Raw genomic sequence first — 17190 nt, 5'->3', positions numbered from 1 at the left:
GGATAGAGGAACCCACTGATCACTCCTGCCAACACCGCCAGTAGCACCAATCCTGTCGCTATCATGGTTTCCCAAGCCACATGTCCAGCCCTCATCTCCAGTCCTAGATCTTGAAACACTCATCTCAGTGCATCCCGATCTCCCTCTCGATCATAAGGAACCAACTTCCCAACGATTAGTATCCTGTATACATCCTCTAAGGTGACTGTCATCTCACCCATCAAGAAATGAAACGTGTAAGTCTCTGAGTGTCATCTCTCAGCTAATGCAGACAGCAATCCCATGTTCACCCAAAACTCAGGCACATACATAATGTATTGCAATCCCATGGCCTCAACTACTGCTCTATCCTCGAATGTTAGCTCTGCTCGCAAACTCTGAGTCGAAGGGAATCTCTCCCATGACTCCAGCATTGGTAGGTCCTCCTACAGTCAAGAAAATCAACTGTCAATCCTAGTGGTACTCCCTGTTCATCATAAAGTGTTGCTTTTTATCTTGGTTCTTATATCTATCATATGACACTCTATCCTAGTGGTACTCCCTGTTCATCACAAAATGCTTCTTTTTATCCTAGTGCTTATATCTATCACATGGAACTCTATCCTAGTAGCATTCCCTATTCATCATAAAGTGCTGCTTTTTATCTTTTAGGGCACCTACTTGAGTGTATCCTCTTGAGTAGCTTATCCAATTGGCAATGTATGTTCTATCATAGAATTGTCAATTTCTGCCTAATTCAATTGACAACGTATGTTCTATCACAAAATTGTCAATTTCTTTGGTACTCTGTTCATCACAAAGTGCCTCGCTCTATCCTATCCTAGGGCCTCTGCTTGAGTGTATCTTCTTGAGTAGTTTTCTGATTGGCAACATATGTTCTATCATAGAATTGTCAATCCTAGCCCTATCTGCTATCCTAGTCTTCCCTAGAGGACCTGCTTGAGTGTATCCTATCAGCAACTTATCCAATCGACAACGTATGTTTATCACAAAACTGTCGATTCAACCTTGAAGACATAAATGTGCTTACATACTTCACAAACATGCCTGCTCTGCATAGACACGCTTGAAACACACAAACGTGCCTTTGTTCTGCACAAACGTGCCTGCCCTACACAAACGCGTCTGCAATGCACGGATGCACTTGCATCTGACACAAATGCTATTACAACCATAAACGTGCTTAAACTTGACATAGACGCACCTGGCACCAACACAGATGCACCTTAGCATTTTTTACCCAGCTTGACATTTTTTTGTAACCTACCTAATATGCATGTATTTCCCTACCTAGCATGCATTTATGACAACAATTAATGAACCAAGGTACAAGGAGGTTTTGTGGTACTCACTGGCTCTCCTGCATCTGTTGGCCTTTGATATTGGCAAACACGATTGAATCTATGCACCAATGCCATCGTTGTTGACTGTTGACTGCTCTCTGCTCTCTTTGCACTCTGATCTCTTAGGTGTGTGGATGACAATGAGGATTTTTTCCCTCGTAGTCTATCTTATAGACTAACCTAGCCCTAGTCTCCCGAGTCAATCTTCTTTATCCCGTGACTGTCAATTTATCCTATCTGGACAGTCCTTTCTCACCTTTCTTTCTTATCGAGAGATTGTCTGTGATCTTTTCAAACATTTCCATCCAATCTCTCGAGGGGGCATACAGCTCCCATCTTGGGACAAATTTGTATCAGTTCATCTTATCTTCTTTGAAACAATGTGACAAGTTGCATTGTCTCAAAGAGGGGCAAAATGTAGACACCTAAAATTGTCCTGTCTAATTAAATAAATATTTTTATTTATTTAATTATTTTATCCTAAGTCTTCTATTAATTAAATAAATCTTTATTTATTTAATTAATTCATTTATCCTCTTCTAGCCTTATTTCTCATTTATATAAATACTTTTATTTTTTAAAATTGTAATTTCCTAAATTAAATTAATATTTTATTTATTTAATTGATCCCACTTCTTCTATTAATTAAATAAATATTTATTTATTTAATTAATTCATTAGTCTTTTCTACCCATGACACATGGCATTCATCTCTTAATTCCTACACTACCTACCCTCTTATTATTTTCTTATTTCTTCTACCTACCCTCTAATCCTAGCCGACCATTTATCTGTTACACCTCTCAATCTTATCCCTTCATTTCTTACAGTGTCTTCTATATAAGGAGATGCTTCCTTCATTATCAACCCTATTCAACTACTAGCACTCCCAAGCATTCTAGCATTTGAACTTTCATATGTGATCTAGCTATCAACCATATTTCTATTCTTTGTTGAGCTCTTGTGTACACATAAAATCTGAGAGCAAATATATCAAGCAAGATCAATGGAGATCGGAAGAATGGAGAATCAAACCCTATTGGACATGTGATGGTATAATCTTTATGATTTGTTGATTTACATTATCTTAGGTAATCTTCATATGTTATGGTGGATCTTTGTTGTTGTTAGGCTAGGGTTTTGTGGTTGAATCTATTTTAGTCTTTCAATATTGTCATTTCCATTTTTACCATAAAAAATAGTCTATATCTCTACAAAGTCTTTATCATCCTTGTAGAGGTCTTTTAACTCAGTCAATCCCACACTTTGCAATTGTATCTCCTGCATAGTCATGACTCTCTTACTTAATGCATCAGCTACCTTGTTTGTAGTGCTATTTTTGTGTTTGATAGTGAAGGTGTAGGATTACAAGTATTAAACCCACTTTAGGTGTCTCTAATTCAATTTCTCTTGCCCATTAAGGAAACTAAGGGCATGGTTGTTAGTGTAAATTATAAACTCTTTGGGTAGTAGGTAATGACGCTACTTCTTTAATGCATGTACCATGGCATACAACTCCAAATCATATGTGGAGTATCTTTGCTTGGCCTCATTCAATTTCTCTGAAAAGAATGCTATAGGATGACCTTCTTGACTCAAAATGGACCCTATTGCCCTTTGGCTAGCATCACACTCCACTGTAAACAACTAACTAAAATCAAGCAATCTAAGGGTTAGCAACTCTGCTATCTTAGCTTTCAACAATTCAAAACCCTTATTGGCTTCCACTATCCACTTAAATTGACATTTAATCCCTCCTTTAATGGTATTAAGAATAGGAGCACAAACATGACTAAATTTTCTCACAAACTTCTTATAAAAAGATGTCATTCCATGAAAAATTCTAACATCACTTATGCTCCTAGGTGTAGGCCAATTAAATATTGCCTCTACTTTACTTGGATCCATCTTTAAACAACCTTGTGAAATGAAAAAACCAAGGTAAACTAACTCTGTTTTCAAGAACTCACATTTTTCAAGGTTGATTTTGAGTTGAACCTCCTTCAACTTCTTCAAGACCATCTCCACATGATTAAGGTGTTCCTCTTTGGACCTGCTGAAGACCAAAATGTCATCAAGATACACAATAACAAATTTGCTAATAAACTCAACTAAGACTTCATTCATGAGCCTTTGAATGGTCCTAGGTGCATTGGTGAGGCCAAAAGGCATCACCAACCACTCATATAGGCCTGCATTAGTTATAAATGTTGTCTTTCATTCATCACCAGGTCTAATTCTTATCTGATGATAACCAGATTTCAAGTCCACCTTTGTGAAGTAGCATGCTCCACCTAGATTATCCAATAGGTCTTCTATCCTTGGCATGGGAAATCGGTATCTTGTGGGGGTATGTGCACAAAGATGGTGGTCAGAAAAGTGGACACCACCCAAAAAAAACTTGGAAAAATAGGCAGCGCGTACGTGGTTTTAAAATTTCAAATTCCCGCGTACGCGCTTAGGTTTGGTCTTCCCGAGCCTAGAAAAGGGAGCGCATACGTGCTTCTTTTAGGAAAATGAGCGCGTACGTGCTACGACTAGGAAAATGAGCGTGTACGCGCTAATAATCAAAATAAAACCGCGTACGCAATGCCTAGTAAAAAAAGTTTTTAAAAAAAAATTGGGTCTCATTTACCCATAAACCACGTTTTTAACTTCGTTTTTTCCCTATTTTCTCGTGTAAACAGTGAATGGGGTGCTAAATTTGTCCTCTAGGCTATGAATCAAGGTTAGTTTTTGTTTATTTTTGTCTTTCTTTCCGGTTTATGCAATTTGTTTTACATTTTGAATTTAATTTCATTAATTTTGATTAGGTTTTTTCATTTTTTGTTTCAAAAACTAGATTCTTCTAATCCAGAACAAGAACAACCAAATGCACCTCCTGAAAAACCACAAGAACAACCAAATGTACCTCCTGAAAATACACAAGAACAAACCCCAATTCCTCCTTTTGACCGCACAGCCGATAATTAATCAGTTAGGATAAAATACGTCTAAAATCAATAGACTGATTGTAAAATTGAAAACTTCTGAACTTGACCATCATCAATCCCTCGCCACTATCCTAGAAACATTAGCTAGTGGTACCATAGCTGTTTCCACAGAAATTACCAAATGGGGAAGCTTTAGGGATAGGTGTTGTCAATTCTATGCCAATGGGCTATCATACGATGGAGTAAAAAACAAAAATATTTCTAAACAACAAATATGTGCCCTTTTTGTTGATCCCAAAACTGGTCAGTCATTACCTCTTAATGCAAAGAGGTTTCTCATACACTGGTGTACCAATGCGCAGATGAAGAATCTTTTTTGGCAGAGGTGGTGGATGGTCTTTGATGATCCACCTTGTAATAATTATGAGGTGCCATTATATTTTTTGAGAAAAATATATTGTGAGTTTGTGCTCAATGTGTCAGTTGCTCGGGGATAGATGATGCAGCTGGTGCAGATGGATACTCATATCATCTATGCATGATTTACGGTTGTAGATGTCAGGCTCACACAGTTGAAGATGTCATGCTGACAGATGAGTTGATGGACATGGTGTTTGCCCATGAGCCACAGACACAGGTGTGTTGATTTGACTTCATAACATTTTATTTATCAGTCACTTTAAATTTGTAATTACATAAATGAATTTTCATTTATACATCGATTTAAATTGAGACAAATAATATGCATTTTAGGATGCAGCAGCGGTATCCCATACACCTCCCCCAGTTACCATAGCTACAACTTTGATGCCTGAGGTATAAATTTTGTAACATGTTAAAATAGAATAGTACACTTTGAATTAAAAAAAATACAAGATATACTAACTATCTTTAATGCTTGGTCCAATTTCTGGTTTGTAGGTGTTGACAGGGGACAAAATGTCCCAAATTGATGACATCACGCTGTTGGCGATCGATTTTGGCCTACAAGGCTATACGGTATCATATTTTGTACAACTCTTTTTATGTATTGTTTTGATGGAATATGCAAGTCATTTCATTTTAGATTTTTAAAATTATGTTTAATTTATTATCTGTACTAATATCTCATGTTAATTTTCTATTTTTAGGGCACCCCCTCCGCATCTAGGGCTCATCCTAAGAAAAAGAATTCCTCGAAGATGCCAAAACGTGTGAAGAAGGTAATTGAACACATTTTTAGTTGTACAATTGTTTGAAAATGTTGAAATCAAGTATTAGTTGGGGTTTGTAGATTGATTAGTGTTTTTTGTCTATTTTACATGTACAGAGGCCATTGAGCTTTGTGGATATGTTGAATGCACCTGATTCACCCACAAATCAAGAGAGGGCAGAGGTATGTATCTCTACTTTATTTTCTTGATTTCATGATTATATGCACGCGTACATGTGAACTTGTGATATATTATAATCTTATAATTTTTTCATACAGGAAATATCCATACCTATTTTGTCAATGGCGAACCCTCCTCCTTGCACTAGAGAAGCATATCAAGATCCGGTACACTTTAGTTTGATATGTAAAATTAATTGTTTTCAACCTTTAATACTTATCATTATATTAATTGTATTTAATCTTTGTACATTTTTTGTATAGGTAATAGCGACTGTTTCTACATCGATGGTGAGCCATCCTCAGTCCATTGGAGAAGCATCTGAGGCACAGGTACGTCATTGTTCTCTATATTATAGCTTTTAAGTGTTTTTGATATATTTATGTTAGTACATTGTATTAATTATACATTTGATCTACAATAGACTCCTTTGCGGTACGGCCATAACGTGGATCCATTTAATTATGTCTTCAAGAAAACTCCTAAGAGTGACAAGGAGAAGAGAGCGAAGACATTAGCTCCTAGATCAGCCGATGAGGTAATCTACATTTCAATTGCAAAGGAATTAAAGTTAAATGCATAGTTATGTTATTAATTGTGAACTATTTTCTACAAAAGAATTCTAACTTGGCTTTTGAATTGTGGTTTTGCAGCCATCTACAGAGCCGCGTACTACGTCGAAGAGGCTTGATTTTGATGATCCACCACAAGTTTAGGATCATATAGTGTTATTTTTGGTCATATAATGACCAATACATGTAGATATATTCTACATTTTTATTGTATATCGATTTGGACATGGCATATGCCACATTTTTGTAATACTTGTATTGACTTGGCAGACTTGCCTTTTTTTATATATATAAATATCGATATTTGATCCAATAAATGTGTAATGAGCTCATTATTTTGTATTCATTGTATTTTTTGGTTGTCCTTTTATAAATTTAAATGAATACTTGCATATGTAATCAACAATATGAATATAAACAACAAAAATATATGATATAAAGCATTGCAATCGTGGAATATGATTTGATAAAATTTCTAGAATGTTGAATTAACCCTACAAAACTCCTTGTATTCAGTTCATTATTGTGTACTCATTGTATTTGGTGGCTGCCTTTTTATAAATTTAAATGAATATTTGCATATGTAATTAACAATATGAATATAAACAACAAAAATCGACAATATGAATATAAACAACAATGTGTTTGGTGCGAGAGCACCCTCACGCTCGCAATGGTCAAATTATGTTCTTCATATGCACAAACTGATGTCATGAGCACGTCTAGGTGGGCAGTTTTATGCTAGGCATGGCCCTGTCATGCATCCCAAAGCACCAGAACATCGAGAGTCATACCCTACCGGTGCGATCTCTCAAGTGCCCTGAGTCCAAAAAATTGTCAAAATATGACGGACTATTTCTTCCAATCCATGAGACATACGATTGATCTGTTTATTCCAGTGGGGTCACGTGAGGCTCCTTTACAATGGCCTATCTTGGTTTTTGACGACTCAGAGCCATTTTCAATTAGTAGCATTTTTTCACCTGCTCCAAAAACTGTCAGTTGCTTGCAAGGAAAAGTTGCAAGAATGGATAGAATTGATTTGGTTCATTGTGTGCACAAACTGATATTGCGAGCACATCCGGGTGGGCAGTTTTACGCTAGGCATGGCCCTGTCATGCATCCCAAAGCACCAGAACGTCGAGAGTCATACCCTACAGGTGCGATCTCTCAACTGCCCTGAGTCCAAAAAATTGTCAAAATTTGATGGACTGTTTCTTCCAATCCATGACACATACAGTCGATCTATTTGTTCCAGTGGGGTCGTGTGAGGCTCCTTTACAATGGCCTATCTCAGTTTTTGATGACTTGGAGCCATTTTCAATTAGTAGCATTTTTTTGCCTACTCCAAAAACCGTCAGTTGCTTGCAAGGAAAAGTTGCAAGAATGGCTAGAATTGATTATGTTCATCGTGTGCACAAACCAACATCGCGAGTACATCCGAGTGGGTAGGTTTACACTAGGCATGGCTCTGTCATGCATCCCAAAGCACCAGAACGTCAAGAGTCATACCCTACTAGTGCGATCTCTCAAGTGCCCTGGGTCCAAAAAATTGTCAAAATTTGACGAACTGTTTCTTCCAATCCACGACACATACGGTCAATTTTTTTGTTCCAGTGGGATCGTGTGAGGCTCCTTTACAATGGTCTATCTCGGTTTTCGATGACTCAGAGCCATTTTCAATTAGTAGCAATTTTTTGCCTGCTCCAAAAACCGTCAGTTGCTTGCAAGGAAAAGCTGCAAGAATGGCTAGAATTGATTCAGTTCATCGTGTGCACAAACTGATGTTATGAGCACATCCGGGTGGATAGGTTTACGCTAGGCATGGCCCTATTGTGCATCTCAAAGCACCAAAACGTCGAGAGTCATACCCTACCGGTGAGATCTCTCAAGTGCCCTGAGTCCAAAAAATTGTCAAAATTTGATGGACTGTCTCTTCCAATCCACGACACATACAATCAATCTATTTGTTCTAGTGGGGTCGCATGAGGCTCCTTTACAATGGCCTATCGCGGTTTTTGACTACTCGGAGCCATTTTCAATTGGTAGCATTTTTTTGCCTGCTCCAAAAACTGTCAGTTGCTTGCAAGGAAAAGTTGCAAGATTGGCTATAATTGATTTGGTTCATCATGTGCACAAACCGACATCGTGAGCATGTCCAGGTGGGCAGGTTTACACTAGGCATGGCCCTGTTGCGCATCCCAAAGCACCAGAACGTCAAGAGTCATACCCTACCGGTGCGATCTCTCAAGTGCCTTGAGTCCAAAAAACTGTCAAAATTTGACGGACTGTTTCTTCCAATCCATGACACATATGGTCAATCTATTTGTTCCAATGGGGTCACGTGAGGCTCCTTTACGATGGCCTATCTTGGTTTTTGACGACTCGGAACCATTTTCAATTAGTAGCATTTTTTCTCCTGCTCCAAAAACCATTAGTTGCTTGCAAGGAAAAGTTGCAAGATTGGCTAGAATTGATTCGGTTCATCGTGTGCACAAACCAACATCGCGAGCGCGTTTGGGTGGGCAGGTTTACACTAGGCATGGCCCTGTTGTGCATCCTAAAGCACCAGAACATTGAGAGTCATACCCTACCGACGCAATGTAGAAGTTGCTAGACAACTTTTTTGACAATTTTTTTGACAACAATGAAAATTTTTGCTCAAATTGTATCTAGTCTCAATCTATGACCCCTATGACCCAATAATGACTCAAATAATTATCCATGATTATACAAGAATCAATAATTCTCATGATTGACCAAGGACACATCACATATACTCAAAACATAGTCACAAAACATTGACACACAAAATAGTCACAAAACATTGTCACATATTATTCAAAAATTTGCCTCTAAATATGGTCAAATCAGCTCTTGGCTATTTGATTATACAAAAAATTATCTTACAAATCATCTCATGGGCTTTTATACAAAATTTGGCATTACAATATGTGCGATTCAACTCATCGTTATTTTAATATTCAAATCATCTCATGGGCTTTTATACAAAATTTGGCATTACAATATGTGCAATTCAGCTCATCGCCATTTTAATATACAAAATTTGGCATGTACATATATACAAATCAGCTCATTGCCACTTAAATATACAAAATTATGCCCCTAAACATGTAAAAATCAGCTCATGGGCATTTATATATACAAAAAATGAATATAGAACAATTCGTCAACGATTTATACAAAATTCTCAAAATCATTCTACTCTAAACCGTAGAATCAATCAAGTGAGCCTTCAGGATCGGCTCTACCCGTATTGTGTCAAGTATTGCCTCGTGGTCAGATTCATGAACTTTCCATAAAATCTTGTTTTGAGGTCTACCACGATACTTCATCAAATGAATATTTGTTGCAACAACAAGGTTAGAGAAATGAAGAATATGTATGTGTGTTTCAAAGTCCTCGAACAACCAAACATCATAATTCTTGATAGGGTATCTCCGAAGCCATGTTCCTGTCATGACAACGGACCCTATTGGGTACTCAATACCCTCTCCATCAATGATTGTGGTTGTCAATTTTCTTTTAGGCTCAACACAACGACACAAATAGTAATTTGTTCCTTCTTCATTGTTCTCTTCTGCAACAACTACATACACATGACCTGCATTTATAAAGTGTTAATTAATACCAAAAATAAAGTATGAAATACAACAAAATGAACCAAAAAGAATACTTGCAAAAAAATTAACTCAAAAAATCACCTGAATCCACTAGGTCGGATACATGGTCAAAATCCACTGATGTCTCCATCTGGCTTAATTGTAATGCTTTGGGAATTTGATATGAATCAATGGGAACCAACAGTCTACAAGACCATTTGTCAGCCCACTCTTCTGATTCACATTCTTCCCACAAACAATACATGCATGAAGAGCAAAAACATACCATTTGTCTCATATAAATTATGAGTGAACTTGAATTTGAACTCATAAATGAGTGCATGTCACTCGATCCTGCAACTGTACAACAATCTAGATAGTTTTCAATGTTAGATTCAGTGATCAACCAAAAATATCTATGAACCGATGACGTACCTGGATTACTTGGACCCATCATAGACTTACACCATCGTACAATTGTGTCTGCATCTACCAACTCAACACCACCTTCGTACTTAAATTCTTCCCTAGCTAGGGTTCTTTTTACACATGCTCCTGCACCATCGTACTCTCCCTTACCATGTCCAGCCTCAGTGAAATTCCAAAAATGTTGTACACCGCTTGTCACATGCATCCTTGTCAACCAATAAAACATCCTTGCATTCTTGAATTGTGCGGTGCAATTATCTAACCATAGTAAGTTTCGGTTGTATTGTATGTTCCTTTCCCTTAAACTATCATAGAAAAATTTAAAGCATCCTTGTACAAACTCCGATGAATGAGTGCGATCATCACTTATGTAGAAGTGATACTCTCTTACAACCTTTCTATCCTTCTCTGTGCTATCATCTGCATGCATGAATTCTATGTGTACAAAAATAGAAACTTGTGTAGAGTGATAATACATGGATTGCACTTCATTTTGAGGTTGTAGTGTTTAATTTTCAGCAAAATAAATGATAGAGACAATGGTGCCAAGAGGAAATGTGTCCTTGCATAACTTGAATTGCTCATCTAACCATCAAGCTCTATGTGTATGCATTATGTACTCATAAACTAGTTTCTCTTGAAACATTTTGATAAATTGAACTACACATATATCATTTTTCACTAGCTCGCATCTCTTCAAATCTTTTCCATCTTTAACTCCATATGTGACTATCTTGTATTTTCCAAAAGAAACTAGTTTTCATACCAATTTCATGTGTGCTCTCCAAATGTATGCATCTTGGTAAACGTTGCAAACCACCACATATAGCACAATAACCTTCCAAACAAGGCATCTTATAATAAATGCAACCATCATGTCTATTACATAGCACACTTGAAATAAATTCTCTTGCCGACTTAGGAGGTGCTTGTATATTACATTCCTGCAAAACATTGTTAGTGTGCAAAGTAGAACAAATATGACGAAAAATATCATAATGCATGGAAAATTCAATATGCATCCTACAACAACACATGGTGCGTACATGATTAATCTTAATATAAAAAGGTTTTGCCATTTCAAAAAATCTTTGAGAAATTCTTATTTGAGGAAACTTTTGAAGGAATCTTTCATAATATTTAGTTTGAGTCATATCCAATAGTGTTTGGCATGTGGCTGACGATTTCTAGATCCAATTTGTCTTCTAACAACATCTCTTTGGTTGGGCGATACTCTTGTGCTGTCATACAAAAAAAAATTCAATTAATGTTTTTAGTGCATCTACAACAACCTTGTCTTTGCGTGGTAGTCTACCCGAGAATGCCCAAAGAGAATTATTGTTAGGTTCCTCTATTTTTTCTCACCTCTTTAATGCTTTACTTAATGTTGTTCTACTAACGTTTAATGACTTACTTGTTTTGCTTATCAAATGATCTTTTTTTATTTTCTTGCTCATTATGGTTGATGTAATGACACGTCGAGTAGCATTAGAATCTTTACTATGTGATTTTGACCCAATAGATTGATATGCATCAAATAGATTTCTGACAATAGTTCTTTCACTATTACTTTTAGATGATCTTAGGCCTAGAATTTTCATTGTCTCTCTAAAATTCAAATTTTTAATCATTTGAACAATTAATTGACATTTTGCGGTTTGATTTAAGTTTTTAAAATAGTTTTGCCATATTCTTTTAACTATTCTCCTACAAGTTCATTCATTCATTTTATTGGACATTGACTTCAATATATTCTCATCAATGTCAATTAGATACTTTGGTTTCCTATGAATGATTCTAGGAGGTGTTAACATCGGTGCATTATGTACATTCAATTCATCAAGTAGAGAAGGTGTAATATGTTCAACATTTAATTGATTATTCAATGCGGTATCTTATTCAATTGCATTAGGTTCAAATGGTAAATTATCAAATGTTTCTTCTTCAATTGCATTAGGTGCATTATATTCATTTGGTAAATCAAATTGAGATGTTGAGGTTGACATACCTTCTTCTCCCATTGTTCTTATGTCATGCAATTTCTTCATACGCTGCCTTTGTCTTTCCTTTTGAGCCTCTCATTGTTCCATCATTCCTCGCTTGTTCTTTCCCATGGTTGATATCGGTTGACCTAAATAGAATCATATTACATATATATGTAAAGAAAAGTTCAAAAATAAATAAATAACCATAAATATGCATCTTATCACTATTTTTTGGAATCAAACTATTAAACAATCACAATTCAATCATTTGAAACCATGCAAAAAACAAAAAACTAATAAAAACAATAATTCAATCATTTGAAATCATGCAAAAACAAAAAAATTCACTTACTTTTATGTATACAACAGTGATAGAAGTGCAGACACAGTTCCAGTGGGGCCTTCAACGACCTCAAAAACTTCTTTTGAGGTCGTTGAGGCTCTTGGGCAACTAAAACTATGTCTATAAATCGCGTATGCACTGTTAGACCATAAAATTTTGACAAACCCAACGGTATTCTTTTTTGCCATTCTGGGCTGATAAGTTGCGCGTACGCGCTTATGAGTAATAAGTACCACGTATGCGCTACTAATCCTTAAAAAATTTATGGCAGGGTAGGGAACTAATAGTTTCAGTACCTCATACGTGCTCTTGAGAGAGGTAGAGGGAGGGAGACAGAGAGAGAGGAGAGGGAGAGAGAGGGAGAGAGGGAAGGAGGGGGAGAGAGAGAGAGAGAGAGAGAGAGAGAGAGAGAGAGAAGGGTGGGTGGGAGAGGGAGAGAGGGGGAGAGAGGGAGAGAAGAGGGGGGAAGGGAGGGAGAGGGAGGGAGGGAGAGGGGAGAGGAGGAGAGGGGAGAGGGAGAGAGAGGGAGAGGGAGCGAAGAGGGGGGAGGGAAGGTAGAGAGAGAGAGAGAGAGAGAGAGAGAGAGAATAGGATAAGGAGAGGGAGATGAGAGAGAGAGAGGAGGGGAGAGAGAGAGAGAGAGAGAGAGAGAGAGAGATAATAGGATAAGGAGAGGGAGAGAGAGGGAGATGAGAGAGAGAGAGAGAGGAGGGGAGAGGGGGGGGGAGAGAGAGAGAGAGAGAGAGAGAGAGAGAGAGAGAGAGAGAGATAATAAGATAAGGAGAGGGGGAGGGAGAGAGAGGGAGAGGAGAGGGGAGAGGGAGAGAGAGGAGAGGGGAGAGGGAGAGGAGAGGGGAGAGGGGAGAGGAGAGAGGGAGGGAGAGGAGAGGGAGAGGGGAGGGGAGAGGGGAGAGGGGAGAGAGAGGGAGAGGAGAGAGAGAGAGGGAGAGGATAGGGAGAGGAGAGGGGAGAGGGAGGGAGAGGGAGAGGAGAGGGGAGAGGGAGAGAGAGGGAGAGGAGAGGGGAGAGGGAGAGAAGAGGGGGGAGGGAAGGTAGAGAGAGGGAGAGAGGTAGAGGGAGGGAGGGAGAGAGAGAGAGAGGGGGGAGGGAAGGTGGAGAGAGGTAGAGGGAGAGAGAGAGAGAGAGAGAGAGAGAGAGAGAGAGAGAGAGAGAGAGAGAGAGAGAGTGGGGTGGGAGAGGGAGAGGGAAGAAGGGAAAGGGGGAGAGAAGAGGTAGAGAGAGGGGGGGAGAGAGAGAGAGAGAGAGAGAGAGAGAGAGAGAGAGAGAGAGAGAGAGAGAGAGAGAGAGAGAGAGAGAGAGAAGGGGGGTGGAGAGAAGAAGGGGTATGGATGACGGGAGAGGGAGAGAGGGAGAGAAGAGGGGGGAAGGGAAGGAGAGGAAGAGAGAGGTAGAGAGAGAGAGAGAGAGAGAGAAGAGGGGGTGGGAGAGAAGAGGGGGGAAGGGAGGTAGAGGGAGGGAGAGGGGAGAGGGAGGGAGAGGAGAGGGGTAGAGAGAGAGGAGAGAGAGAGAGAGAGAGAGAGAGAGAGAGGAGGGGATGAGAGAGAGAGAAGAGGGGGGTGGGAGAGAAGAAGGGGTTCGGAGGGAGAGGGAGAGAGAGGGAGAGGAGAGGAGAGGGGAGAGGGAGAGAAGATGGGGGAAGGGAGAGGTAGAGGGAGAGAGAGGGAGAGAAGAGGGGGGAGGGAAGGGAGAGAGAGGGAGAGAAGAGGGGGGGGAGGGCAGGTAGAGAGAGAGAGAGGAGAGAGGTGTAGGGAGGGAGAGGGAGAGAGGGAGAGGGAGAGAGAGGAGAGTAGGGGGGAGGGAAAGAGGAGGGGTCTTAAGGGGTCACAGGATACCATATGACCTCTTAGGAAACAATACGACTCTAATGACACCTAAGGGATCATATGGTGGGCTGATAAAATGATATATTAAATTTAAAGTTATGAATAGAAGATCATACAATGAGACTCCAAGCGAACAAACAACGAGGCTCACTAAAAGCAAGTGTAAGAGCTTGACCTAACCCTAACAGTATTGCCTAAGTTCTAAAACCAATTATGCTATTAAATTTGCATGGTTATAAGACTGATCTCAATTGTGACTATAGGAAATACACACTTGATTTCTTTCATGGGTATGTACCGTTCCAAGTTGTTTGACAAGTGATGATCATCATATACTACCACTGCCATGCATAAAACAAACTTTAATTTCTTTAGGTGACAGGTGTTGTGTAACAACATGGGAACTCTCGCATACCCACCACTATCATTCTACAGGACATCATTTGTCTTACTCTCCCTCTTTCTCTTCCTACCTGTTGTTTTCTTCTGAAAAACATACTACAGGTACTCTGACTCATCATGTTGCTTTGTTGACACTATTTTCCACATCTGCTTTGCTCATTAAAAACACATTCGAGAAGAATATTGCTACAGGTTTCCTTGTTTGTCACGGTAATACACCCATGGTTCAATTTCAAACCCTATTCCTCCTATTCAATATACACACAAAAATCCAAAGGCACCTTGTCATCAAAAGGCACCTTGTCATCTTTACTGAAAGGAACTAAGGACTTTCCCACTTTTGGCTGGTGAATGGGTAGTCTCCATGTCCTATAGATGTCCTCTAAATTGAAGAACTCTTGCGACAGTTTCTGTATGTCAATTTTCTCTTCTACATCCCAGTCTAGATCAAACACCATATCAATGGTCTATTTGTTAATTACCACCATAGGATTCCCTCAGTAGTCACATATGGTTTTGGTTTTTGGATCATAACAATCTACTAGGGCTTTCATTAATTCAACATCCACAAATACATTCGGAACTGCCAATTTCCCTAAATTTTTCTTCCACAGGTTACTCACGAGCTCAGGAGCATCCCTTCTCTTGTAACCAAACAAGAACAACTCATGTCCTCTGATTTCAGTCCATATGTCTCCTAGATGTTCAAATCTATCTTCCAACCCTTCCTCTTCACTTTTGATTTTTTTGGACCTCACACTGGATGTCGGGCACTGGTCTAGCAGATCCTGAGCTAAAGTTCTACCCTCCTTTTTCTGTCGTTTGGGTTTCTCTTCAGGGTTCAATTCCTTTCCTTTCCTACTCTTTTTAGAAGAAGAAGAGGGTTCCATAATTTAAATCAATGTGAGATATCACACTTACTTGGAGAATTGTCGAGCTCTTCTGACTGTTGTTTACAAACTTCAGCTAACTCCTTGTAACTTTCCATCTTTTGGCAACAAACTGGTTCTTATGAAAATTCAATCAATTCAGCTGTAATTGTGTGGGCAACTTGTGCAATAGTTAATGTCTCTGTGTTTATAACGGCTACTCAAATGTTTAAACTTAATTGCAAATGTGACATCCTCAACTTGAGCTTTTAATTCCTTCGCGGGAAGTACTGTTCAGCTGAAAAGATTGTGAATCGAGATTTTGATGAAACCCCTGTCTTCGGTTGAATGCTTTAATCTTTCATCGAAAGTTCATTTTCCTCGATATCAAGTCATCGGTGAATGGCCTTTGTCGAAAAACCATCTTCTAGTCTCCCCGAAATCATCCACTCCTCAATGAAATCTTTTTCGATGAATTATTCATGAATCTCATCGAAATCATATTTTGATGAGTTTTATACTTCGGTGAAAGTTCACGCGAGCCCTCTGAAATCCTTTTTTCTTCGATGTCCTTCTTTTATTGATGAAATCCCTCTACTTTTATCGACATATTGTTATCGATAAGATTTGTTTTTCGATGAATGTTTTTTGAGTTTCCTCGGCAATTTTATTTCATCGACTTCACCTTTTGTTGGCCTTTCACTTTTCGATGAAACTGGAATATCGATGAGTGGCTTCCTTCATTTACTGAAAGAGATATTCTGCCGAAGACATCTTAACTTAGTGTTTTACACTTTATGTTTTATTTCGATGAAATTATTCTTTCAGTGAAACTCATTTTGAGATGCTCGACATGATATTTTTTGGCCAATGATCTTTTAGCTTTCACGCCTTTGGGAAGATTTTTAAGTTCAAATATATTGTTCAACAATGGCTCTGACTGAGGATGGAGGCATATTGTGTATGTCTTCAAGAATTCAGAATCTCTGGTTAGAGAGGATACATTTTGACAAGTTATGGTATTTACAATGGAAGTGGATCCAAATCTACTGTACATATAACATAATATATCAAGATAAGAAGTTTTTCAAGAATTGTCCGTGTACTGGCAATTCTTGGACTTCCCCTGTTGCACTTTGGAGAAGGTAAGAATCTTCTCCTTTTTTATCCATAATCACATATGGTCCGATCCATAAGGCCTCAAATTTGCCATGCTTGCCTTTGTCTTGACTCCTTGCATTCTGAATTAAAACCCAATCACCCACATAAAATTTCCTATCTGTTGTCCTCTTGTCATACAACCTCTTCATATGATTTTGGATTTTGATATTCTGCTTCTGAGCCTCTGTTTTGACTTCATCAAGCTCTACTAACTGCATCATCCTCTCTTGTGAGGGATCTTCAACATCTATCCCTTCTTGAGTCATGAATCTATGTACAGGCAAGAGATTGTCCAAAGGCAATCTGGCTCTTT

Source organism: Cryptomeria japonica, chromosome 7 (genome assembly GCF_030272615.1).
Source record: "Cryptomeria japonica chromosome 7, Sugi_1.0, whole genome shotgun sequence".
Lineage (NCBI taxonomy): Eukaryota > Viridiplantae > Streptophyta > Pinopsida > Cupressales > Cupressaceae > Cryptomeria > Cryptomeria japonica.
The sequence above is the reverse complement of the archived record's forward strand: the minus strand, read 5'-3'. Positions refer to the sequence as shown.